This window comes from Manacus candei, unplaced genomic scaffold (assembly GCF_025592945.1).
Source record: "Manacus candei isolate 608988 ecotype Guabito, Panama unplaced genomic scaffold, ASM2559294v1 h1tg000021l, whole genome shotgun sequence".
Taxonomy (NCBI): Eukaryota; Metazoa; Chordata; class Aves; order Passeriformes; family Pipridae; genus Manacus; species Manacus candei.
The window spans coordinates 3,285,049-3,296,219 of record NW_026138069.1 but is presented as its reverse complement, the minus strand read 5'-3'; the positions used below and the strand labels follow the sequence as shown (position 1 = coordinate 3,296,219).

Sequence of the window (11,171 nt, the reverse complement as noted above, 5' to 3'; positions counted from 1 at the left end):
AACACTTCACAAGGCAATGGAAGAAAATCCACATGCTGCAGGATGCCTTTCAAAGTTCATGTGTGTCTTTTCCTTGGAAAAGAGCTTGTTTCTTCTCTACATTACAAGCACCTCAAAATAGGTAAGCTTTTACCACTATATGAGTATCAGAGCAGATAAAGCCTTTATGTGAGCAGAGAAAAGAGAAGGGGCACACAGCCACATGGATTCAGCCATACCATGAGTTAGTTGTATATGCCATCCCACCAGAGATTATGGTTGGATCTCTAAAACATCTCTACCCATGTAATTAGTTATCTGTCTGATTGCACTCTGTACAGTGGTCTGTGCTGAGTGGGAATCCTCTTCTTTACACAGCTGAAATCACTAATTCATTTGGAGGCAAATATGGATACCTCAGCAAAGACAGTGGTTTGAAAACCAGTAGAGGTGAATATAATCTCTGATAGTAATCATTCTGCATGAAGCAGACTCACATGGATGGGAGTTATTAGCAGTTCATTTCTGTTTGAGAACCTGATTAGTCAAACAAAGCTGCAATAAGGCTCTTTGGTGCTTGGGCACCACTTCCTACCATGGGTTTGGGACCCTGCCCTGACTTTCTTCCTGGCATAGCCAGACTTCCCCTGGCATACTCGACCTTTTGAATGACTGGCAACTTCTTCCAGATGTTCCCACTAGAGCTGTCACAGCCCAGAAACCTGGGCAGCACCAATAGCATATGAGACTCAGGCACGTTTGTACCCAGATGGCATCCTTTTTTTATTGCTTTAAGGAACACTTCTATTGAAAGAACATATTTGTAGGAAGCAAGTTTCATTTCTGAATAATTACATATATTAAAATGAACTGAGTAAATGAATTCCAATGAATAATTCAAGCAGCTGTAATATTTGAATCTATAATCTGCCAGAGTGCTATATGATCTTAATTCCATTTGATTCCTGAGAGGAAGTGCCTTACAAGCACTGGTACATAAAGTTGTCTCTAAACACAGACACCATCCATCGTAAACGTTTAATGTCCAATCATGAATTACAGCACCTGTTTTAAGTGATCAGCTACTAAAGGATGTATAAAAAAAGGAGGACGGAAATAGGGGTTTCTTTCAAGGAAGATTATTTCCTGCTGTTGAATTTCTACATCTCAATAAAGTGCCAAATTCAGTCTTTGTTCTTGCAGCATCTACTGTGCGTATACCTAAAAACTGAAACAAGGATCTTAACACGTAATATCGGTTACAATACCGAATATTTCAACTTCATTTTGCATGCACAGTGATTTAAGGCCTTGACTGTCTTACACAGATAATTATGTGATATATTACAAAACAGGGCCCACAAATCTTTGTTCCCTTTCTCAGTGGTTTTTTCATCAATCTTGTCTACTATTACAATTGGGTTTAGCATTCCTGATAATTTGAAATATGTCATTTTTATTGTACACACCCATATTCACCTGCAAAAAATATATTCCATGGATTTTCTGTGAAAAATTCACTCTAAGCAGGATAATACCTCCAGAGTTAAGTGACAGATAATGAATAATGAAGAGTCAGCAAAAAGTGGTTAAAGTCAGAGCCTTACTAAAAATAAATTTAATACAAAGAAAGGTAGAAATAATAGGATATAGCAGAGAAGGGGGGCAGGGGGAGCCTCACAGACTGTTTTGGAATGATTCACATGCAGAAAAATGGGGAAAAAATCACAGTGGATCTGTTTCTCAGGGAGTTTGGTCCAAGTCTCACTGGCAAGAGTGAAGAGGCAGACTTCAGAAATATGAAGCAAGGAGAAAGACATAAAAAAATGGAGTGAGGGGAAGGACTTTGTGCCACTTTTTCCTTTTGGCCTTTATATTCTACACACATTTTCCTTACCCTCACTCATAAGCATTTGTCTGGGGGAAATTTTGGGATTGGGAAGTGATCCATGAGAATGAAGCAGCTTGAAAAGCATTATTTTAGTCTGTGGAATAAGTAATACTTCAACCAAGTGAAGTAATGGAAACCACTTCACCCAAGTCATTTAAAATTGGACTGACTAAGGCACAGGAGATTATGCTGAAGGGAACAATTCTCCATTGGCAGGAGTATGGACAAGATGACTTAATAGATCTAGTGTCCACGTGCCAAATCCTGAGATCCGGATCCAGTTTTTATTACTCTATCCTTACTAAAGTTGAACTTCCATTCACTTTATTGAGAGCTCATTCTGACACAAGAAAAAAAAACAACAAAACTTCAGGATTTATGCAAAAGAATGTGAATAAAAACTACTTCCACCTAATTTTAAAACTTAACTTGTTTCATAATAATTATGAAATTTGAGTGCAAAAATAATGGATCTATATAGAGCAGTCCTTGAATTATTCCTAACAGCCTGACCAGAAAAGTTATTGTATATCTAGTTTAATTGGTTAACACTCACCAGAATAAGTAAAAACCCTGCGGATCACTTGAAATATGTCTTTATGTGTATGTTATGCTGTTCCTGAAAATATCTGTGAATAAAATATTGTGACGAAAATTTAAGTATACCTTGCCATTTAAGCATGGGAACAATATTAGAAGCTGTCATTAAAAAAAACACAATGTAAATATTAGCAACAGCATTTTTCCCTTTTCTTCACTAAATATCATTGTGGCATTTCAGCGCAAATAGCAAAAGGTTTAGGCTAAATGGAGTCCATTTTTTTTTGGAGAAATGTGTGTAAAGGAATCAAGGGCCTTCAGAGATTCTGCTAAATACTAATTTGTTTTACTTTTTAAACAAAATTGTACTAATTAAACCAAAATTAGTCCAGAAATGCTATTAACACATTTAAAATGAGAAATTTGAGGGTGCTCTGGGGACAGAGACATGTATTATATACACAAAGCCTGGATTAGATGCAGTTAAATAGTTCCAATTTTCACTTCATTCCCATTCACACCAACACCTGTTGCCCACTTAGATTATTCCTGGCAAGGAAACAGTGAATGAGTTCTCCCTGGCACACTATAGAACGATCACAGACAGAAAAATCACAGGCCATATTAAGTGTGCTGGGAAAAAAAAATTCAGAAAGATAGCTGAGGTACCAAATTCTATATTTTGTAATACACCTCATTATGCATATTAAAGTTAAAACTTCCTTATATGGATGAGAGGATTGAGAACTGTAGGACAGTGGAATTTCTTCCCTCCTAATAAAAAAACCACAATAAAAGTTAGTTGTGGCCTTACTAAAAATTTTGACACCATAGTGAAAATTTCGAGAGCAGTTTTCTAATATTCATGTTTTTAGGAATTCTTGTTTATGTCTATACTGAGCATATGAAGGGATGAAATTTTTCTCATATCTTTCTGGAGTAAGGTTATTGCCCAAAACTACAGGGCTACAAAAAGTCTTGTGTGTTCCCAGAATGGGAAGAACAGAAACCTTATCTGATTATTTATTTTCTGGTTTTTTGTTGGTTTTCTTTTGGGTTTTCTTTCGGGTTTTCTTTCCTAGATGTACACAGAGGTTGTAGGAAACCTGGCATATCATATTTAAAACTATCATGAAACTGAAGTGAAACTCATTAGTGAGCACATATAGATATGAGGGAAAGAGCTGTGGTTGACCGTGGGCATGGGGACCAAGGAGGGAAGACATGAAGATATAGATATTGTTTATGTTGTTTGATTGTATTAGTACTTCACAAAGACCAAAGCACGTATCAGGTCTCCCCTCGGGCTGTTCAAGCACAAGACAAAAAGAGTAATTGCTGCCAACAGAGCTTATAGTCTATACAACAAACTGCTGCAGTCCTCTCCAGCTTCAGCTATACCCTGTAGGTGCACCTGATTGCTTGGATCATTATTATTTTCAAACCAAATAAAATGTCTGTCTGCCTCTTTAGGTATGGAAGGCGCTGCTTTCACAGTATGCTTCATCTGGAACTGTATTTAAGTAAACTCAAGAGAACTCTATATAGGCAATACAAAATCATGTGAGATTTTTTTGTTGTTGTTTCAATAGACAGGACTTGAGTAATGTCAGGGTTTGTGGCTTTTATTTTATTTGGAGGGACTACTTTTTAACGGAAGCAGGAAGCAGTCCTTGGACACAGTAAGTCACAATGTATAAATAGCTCTACCGAGAGTATAACAAAGGCTCTTTTGTGCTCTTTTGCCAGCACAGCCAATCATATATGCAACTTAGTAACATAAAAATACTTCATCCCTACTTATGACACCGCTACCTTACAAAAAAATTACTAAGACATCCATTTAGAACTTCTATCAAAAGCACATTATTTTCTGTGCATTGCTTATGAGAAGTCATACAGAGGCTGCAATTATTTTCTTTAATAATTGTAGAGAAATACAAGAAATTTGTTGTTGTTTGATTATGAAGTAGAGCATACAGTTAGTTCATCTTGAATTGGAATACATTTGTGGAAATATGCTTCTCCATATGGTTTCATATTTATTTCTGCAAGGTGAATACAGTGACAGGATTTTTTCAAATTAGACTCCACGATTTTATATTAAATCAAAACCAGTGGAGTTCCTACTTAGCAAGCATTCTGGACCTCATTTTAAGCCATTTGAAGGAGGTCTGAAGTTTATTGGATTTTAAATACATCCTTTTCTCCATCAAGGGTCTTTTAAAGGATAGTTTAATCTGTCTAATTCACATTCAGGAATTTCATTTTACATGCCAGGCTCTGGGACTGTCATATCCTTCGGCTTTTCATTCTTATCAAACGTAATAAAGCAATCATATATAACCAGTAGGACGTATTTTTTGATTTTTATCCAAATGCCATTTTCAAATCCAATTTAGGTCATATAGGATGCCAATTCTGTACAGTTAAGAAGTTAGATGGGTTTTCCAAAGAAATATTATCAGTAGTAAGTATAAACATATGTCAGTTCACTAACTCTTTAAATAAAATATCCAGTACATCGGACTTCATTCCCTCCTACACTTTCAAATAGTACAATAGGTCTTATTTGAGGCTCTATAAGGTCCTGATACAAAAACTCCCCAAACCAGTGGAAATCATTGGCTTTGCTAGTGCGGTTTGTACTTGGGCAAACTCCAATACATCCAAATATTTTACTGAGTGGGCTTGATGACATTTTGAGATTCATGACAGATAAGGATCCTGTGCAGCCTATTCCAGCCACTGGTTAGAATGGCTTCCAGTGAAACATCCTCTAGCTGCTCCATAACTTGAAGAGTATTATATCCTACTTACATAGGTAAATTTGCCTATTGTCAGTCAATCATTCCATCTTCCTCTTCTCTCCTCTAAATATAACACTGCATTTTTACCTATCTAATAAAAGAAGCTTTTTCCCTTTTGGTCAAAAGCAATACAGCTTCTTCACAAGGTGTCAATTTGCATTTCTTAATCACAAGTGGTTTTTTTCCCCCAGGTTTATGATAGAATTTAGGAAGTATTTTTTCTCCCTGTACTTTGAAATAAAAAGGTTCCTTTATTTCCAGCTTTAGGAGTAACCAGATCTAAACCCATGCTAATCCCTAAAGGCAAGTAAATTCTAAAAACTCCTTAGAAGTAGCACTAATGCTACCAATTACTTTCTTCCTCTGCTTAGTGTGATGCAAACTGATACAAACCAATCAAAGTGGGTTTGATTTCCCTCTGCAAATTAATTAGATGGCACCAAAAATTAGTAATATACCCAAACTGAATTAAATGCTAAGCATTTTAGTGCTGAGCATTTTATTCCTTGTACATACAGAATATTTCCAGATTAATAAAATATTCCTATATTTCTTAGGCTTAGTGAAAAAAATGAGTCTATCTTTAGTGGACCTTTGTATGCTAATGGGGATTAGATGGGGATTCTGCCAAATCCAGTACACAACTCTCATTAACATAAGCCAGGTAAAGCTTCACTGTTAGCTATACTTAGGTAAAGGTTATACGGTAGAATTTCTTATCTCATGTACATGAATATGTTTGGACATAAGAAGGACAATCCCTCATTTCCTCAGTCTTCAAACAGAAGGAAAAAGAGGACTGACTTCCTGCTGGTTCTTCAAGCAATTGCTACGTCATTAAACCAATCTTTCTGATTTTTTCCAACCCCTTTTTTCTGCAGACAGACAACCATGCAGTATCCATTTGCTCATGAGCTTAGTCCATCCCATGGCTTATGCTGATAATGGAAGTAATTTAGAAGCCTTCACCACTTATTTTAAATTCAGGGATAGCATAATTAATCAAACATATAACAGCACTTCTCAACACTCTTTCAGATGAATGGAGCACAATTTTCAGTCTTAAATACATTAACATCCAAACATTCAAAAGCTTTCAAGCAACCATTTCTGTGGTCTTAAAGGAAAATGTGAATAATAACTCAGAGTGCTGAGCCCATCCCACTAACGTGGCCTTAAGTGAAGGACACCTCATGGCAGCCTTTTCCCTAGGGCAAACGAGAAAAGGGAGCAGGATTCAAAACACATTCCTGGCACTTTCAATAAGCAATTAATCTGCTCCCCCTTGAACAGTCAGCACACTAACCTTCATGCCAGCTCATTTATAGCAGCTGGTTGCTATGGTTCTCCACTAAAACCTTTGCTCACCTTTTACTGCTATAAGCCAAATCCTGCCTCCACTGACAGAGAGAAGGAAAGTAAGCACCCAGGTGATGCTCACCTGCTATTGCCCAGGTTTGCATGGAGGTGGGGAAAAAATATTTGCCTATCTCTAGGCCTATCCCAGTGAAAAGGGAATTGGGACAACCTAGTATCAAACTCCTTTCAGAGGCAATGGGTCAATATACATCAAAATCAAAGATATTGCAGTAAGTAAACGTATGATCTGGACTCACATTGAGTGGTATGGAATCATCAACAAATATACAGGGCTAGAGAGATAGCTCTTCCCAAATATGTAACCTGGGATTTTCATATTGTACCTCCTGAATATCATAGTGTTTGGAAGGATTTATAGAATTGAATCCGTCGAGAAAGTGAACACATAGGTTTAATAGCAACCAATCATGAGTCAGATCAGAGAAACATGGAGACTTCCTTGAGATCTCAGAGTAGGCAGTCTCCATAGTTCCTGATTGTGTTTCCATCAGCTATAGTTTAGAAAATTTATATCACCTCCACCGGAACAGAAAATAAAAAAAATTCACTTCGGTATCTCACAAAATCCACACTTCAACGATCAAGTAAATAAGATTCATTTTACATTCACACTTTAGTTATTGTTATACAGCCAATAAAAACAAAATATGAAGCCCTACTGAAGAGTACTGATAGCATTTCTGAAGTGTCTAGGGAAATCTGCTGTCTATGAATGCTGCATAAATTCTGCCATTGTTTTCTGCAGTACTGCAAAAGGAGAACTTCCAAGTGTCATTCACAGCAGGAAATGCCTTCAGCCTACTTCTACGCACAACCAATAATTCTTAAGTTAATATCTGGTGGGCCCCTCCAAGTATTTAAAAATCATATGCTTTCTGCAGTCATCTGGTAAGGACTGTATGACCTACAAAAATTGGTAGCATGAATTGTGCCATCTCATAATAACCTGTTCTCATACTCTATCAGTGGTGCAAGTTGTGATTAGAAAAAAAGCAGCATACAGTGATTAAAATAGATGCTTTTCTTTTTGTTTTTTTCCTCTTTATTTGCAAAAGAAAAAAGTCCGACTGATCACTATTATCCTATTCCTGCTCCATCCTTCCTCAGATCCCTCAGTCATAAAGTGTTGATGTTATTCACTGAGATTTAGAATACAAGAATTTTTCTATTACACTTATCACTGCATTAAACTTGCTTCTCTTTCATAGGAAAGTTCCATCGTACCTATCTATCATATTATTTCCTATACAAGACCAGCTTTAAAATATCCCTGTATTTACAAACTTTTTATATGCCATAAGACGAAAAGAGCTGCACACATAGCATCAGGCCATGAATCCAGTCATTTTGTTAAAAATAGCCAATAAGGGATCTACAAAGAAATATGAAAAATAAGGCATAAGTAGCATGCTTATATATTCAAATTGATATATCAATCCAGACAGATGATAATGAAAGCTGCACTGACCATCTCATCGTCATCTTGTCCTCCAACTTTTTACACCTTTTAAGCTGGTCTATTTCTATTGCTCATATAAGTAGAACTTAAAGTGTTGAAGTGAATGGCTGTGACAATGTATGCTAGCTGAGGAAATCATTCTAAACTTTTAGCCACACCTCATTTAAGGTTAAAAAAACCACATGCTACCAAATAAATCTACTTGATGTTATGAAAAGTGTATTAGGAAGCCAAATTAGACAATTTCTAAAGTGTTTGGGTTTATTTTTTAAAGAAAGGTGCATGTTGGAAGATACTTCTATTTCTTAAAATCTGTGTTTTTCTATGAACTTTTGACAGTTCAAAGAAATACCAACACAAAAACCACAGAGTAAAAGACAGAACATTAAATTCTCATTGTAGTGTACACTAGAGTCATTTGGATGATTATGTGCAAAATGAATTTTCAAGCTACTGTGCTGTTCTTTAAATTTTAACATTAGCTTTGGAATAATGAATTTCAGAAGCAGACAATACCAACTCAGTTAGAAAGAGATTACCTTAAGTCTTCTTTATGAAAAACCAGGAAGAAGCAGGAACCTTAAGCTCACAGCTATGTCTGTTTTAACTGTGCTGACCCCGTTTGTGTTTCACTGCATTTGTGCCGAGAGCCTTGCTCCAATTTGAAAGGTCAGAGATTGGAGGAGCTATTCATTATGGGCTGGATTCTTGTTTCTGGCTATTTGGTCATAGTACTCTTTAAATGTTCACCAAATAGACCCGGGTTTACATTTTTCAGATTCCATTCTTTTGAAAAGAAAGAGTTATTGTCTTTCAGTTCATAAGGCTAAAAAAGTCAAGTCGAAGTACATAAGTACAATTTCTCAGCATGTCTACTGTATCCTTATTTGTTCAATTTTCGAGCATTTGATTCAGCTCAAGCAGCCACCACTCCCAGTTCCTGAGCCTCAGCCAGGTCTCTCAGGCCCATTCACAATTCCAGCACTAACTTTCCATAATTATTTTATTTCCTTAATCTTCCCAATAGCTGGTTCGGCCCCAGGTGGGCCTCATTCCTCTCCAAGTTCAATAAGACAGTCTCTTACTCCCTCTGCTCTCCTGTCTCCTCCAATTTTGATTTTTGCTGGCAGCCTCACAGTATCTCCTCTTCTCTCTCTTATGCACACACAAAACCACACATGCATTCAAACAAAATAAAGAAAAACAATGGCAAGTTGCACTTTTCTGCACCTAGAAAGGAACAAAAACACGAAAAAAAAATGGGTATGAGGGAGAAAAGAGGACCACAAAACTCTAAAGAAAAAATGGGGGGGAAAAAAGAAGAGTTTAAATATATCAGTAGCAAAACAGTGAAATTAAAAAAAGAAAAATCTTGCTCATATATATAAAAATGAGAAAAAAAAAAAAGGAAGCTGTATTGGCAATGAGGAGAAGATATAAAAGTGCAAAACACCTTAAGCCCCAAATAACCTAAAGCTTCATATAGCCAATGCAGTTTCTACCTATCTACCCAAAATATCTATCTTTACAAGTGTTGAAAAAAATGGAAAAACATTTCAACCAGTTTCATCTTACTGTCTCAGTCTTAGCTTATCACATTTTATTCCCAAAGTTGAAAATGTTAAATGCTAGAGCCTTCCTTCAGCTTTTTCCACATGTTAACCTGGAGTGCAGTACATATAATTATGCAAGCGTAATGCTGCGTGCTACACCCTGGTGTAGCATCTAACTGTAGTCTTCAGAGACTAAGTCTGTCGGCTGCAGCTTAAGAAACTATTTAAATACATGGCTGATTTAAAGCTCTGGCTGTGTCTAACCTGTGGAATACAGGCGTGCTTCCCAGCTCCTACAGCCGTGTGTGTGTGTGTGTGTGTGTGTCCCAGCTGCACCCTGGCTTCACATTAACTCCCTTCCACCCTCCACCCCTGCACCCCAGTTTCCGGCCCAGCCAGGTCTCCCCCAGATGATCGGGGACATGGTTATGGCACACACCCCACCACTTAGACAGAGCCTCTGGGAGCCATCGAGTGTTATGTTTGCAGCAGCCTGAAGCAGAGCTTTGACTCTGGGTAATTATTTTGTGAGCTGAGCCTTGTACGAATATTGTTCACTACTAGTTTTGCTGTGAAAGAGTATATCTTTTCTCACTCTCTAAAGCAGAGATAAGTTTAGTTCATTTTTAAAAGAAATAACTTTAGCACCTTGTGCCATATTTAGGCAAAAGAATATGAGCACACAGCAGGGCCAGTCTGTTAAAAAAGGACACACTGGTTTGGTAAAAGCAACCAGAGTGCTCACATGGCCACACCACCATGTACTGCACTGGAAGTGTTCTCATAGGTGTCAGTAGTTCATGCTTGGCCATCTGTATTTTGTCAACAATAGCAATTCACTTTTTAATGAATGTTTAAAGTCTCAATTCCCCCAGGAGTAACAGCTACAGAGAGCATCAGCTATTGCTGAAAGAACAGGGATTCGAGGAATAAACAGAATATTGTAGAATGGCAAACGGGAACCAGTGACCTCATTACTCTGGAAAATGTCTCTTTTTGAACCAAAAGGAACTCTGACAATTGTAAAGGTTTAGCATTGAACAATGGATTTTTGCAGAGATAAAGTGAAAGCAAAATTGAGCCCCCTGTGTACTTATGGCAGTTCTTTATTATGTGCCATATATTATCATGTTCTGTTGTGTTTTGCTGTATCGTTGTTGCACCTTTATTAAAGGTGGGTCAGAAATAAAACCCAGATGTAAACATACCTGCACTTCCAAGGCACTTGGCTTAAGCTAAGAACGTGGCAGCTGAAAGCCATCCTCAGCATGTTTTGTTCTAGAAAGTTTATATTCTTCTTTTAAAATGAAAAACAAGGGAAACATCTAAAATAGCACATAAAATCTTGCTGTTGTAAAATAATTATGTAGAATGTTGTTTCCTACATTTTAAAGGAATATAGCCATGCAGGTATGGGTAATCATTCTGACTTTAAAGAGGAGAGCAATTTTGCTCTCTAGTCTGCAGAATACTAAGAACACAGGACACATTCTTGTCCTTAAGTCAAGGGATTTCCTTTGTTTAGGCTTATTAGGTGAATTACAGACTGGTGTCTTGCA

At 37.1% G+C, this 11,171-nt stretch overlaps 1 long non-coding RNA gene across 1 annotated transcript; it reads right to left on the bottom strand.

Moving 5' to 3' along the window:
• Positions 1 to 1,054: 1,054 nt before the first annotated feature.
• On the bottom strand, positions 1,055 to 10,906 carry LOC127470467 (uncharacterized). The gene is made up of 3 exons (XR_007904307.1): positions 10,821 to 10,906; positions 2,427 to 2,499; positions 1,055 to 1,200 (listed from the first exon to the last, which is right to left on the bottom strand). It is a non-coding gene; the product is annotated as an uncharacterized LOC127470467 (long non-coding RNA).
• Positions 10,907 to 11,171: the final 265 nt, after the last annotated feature.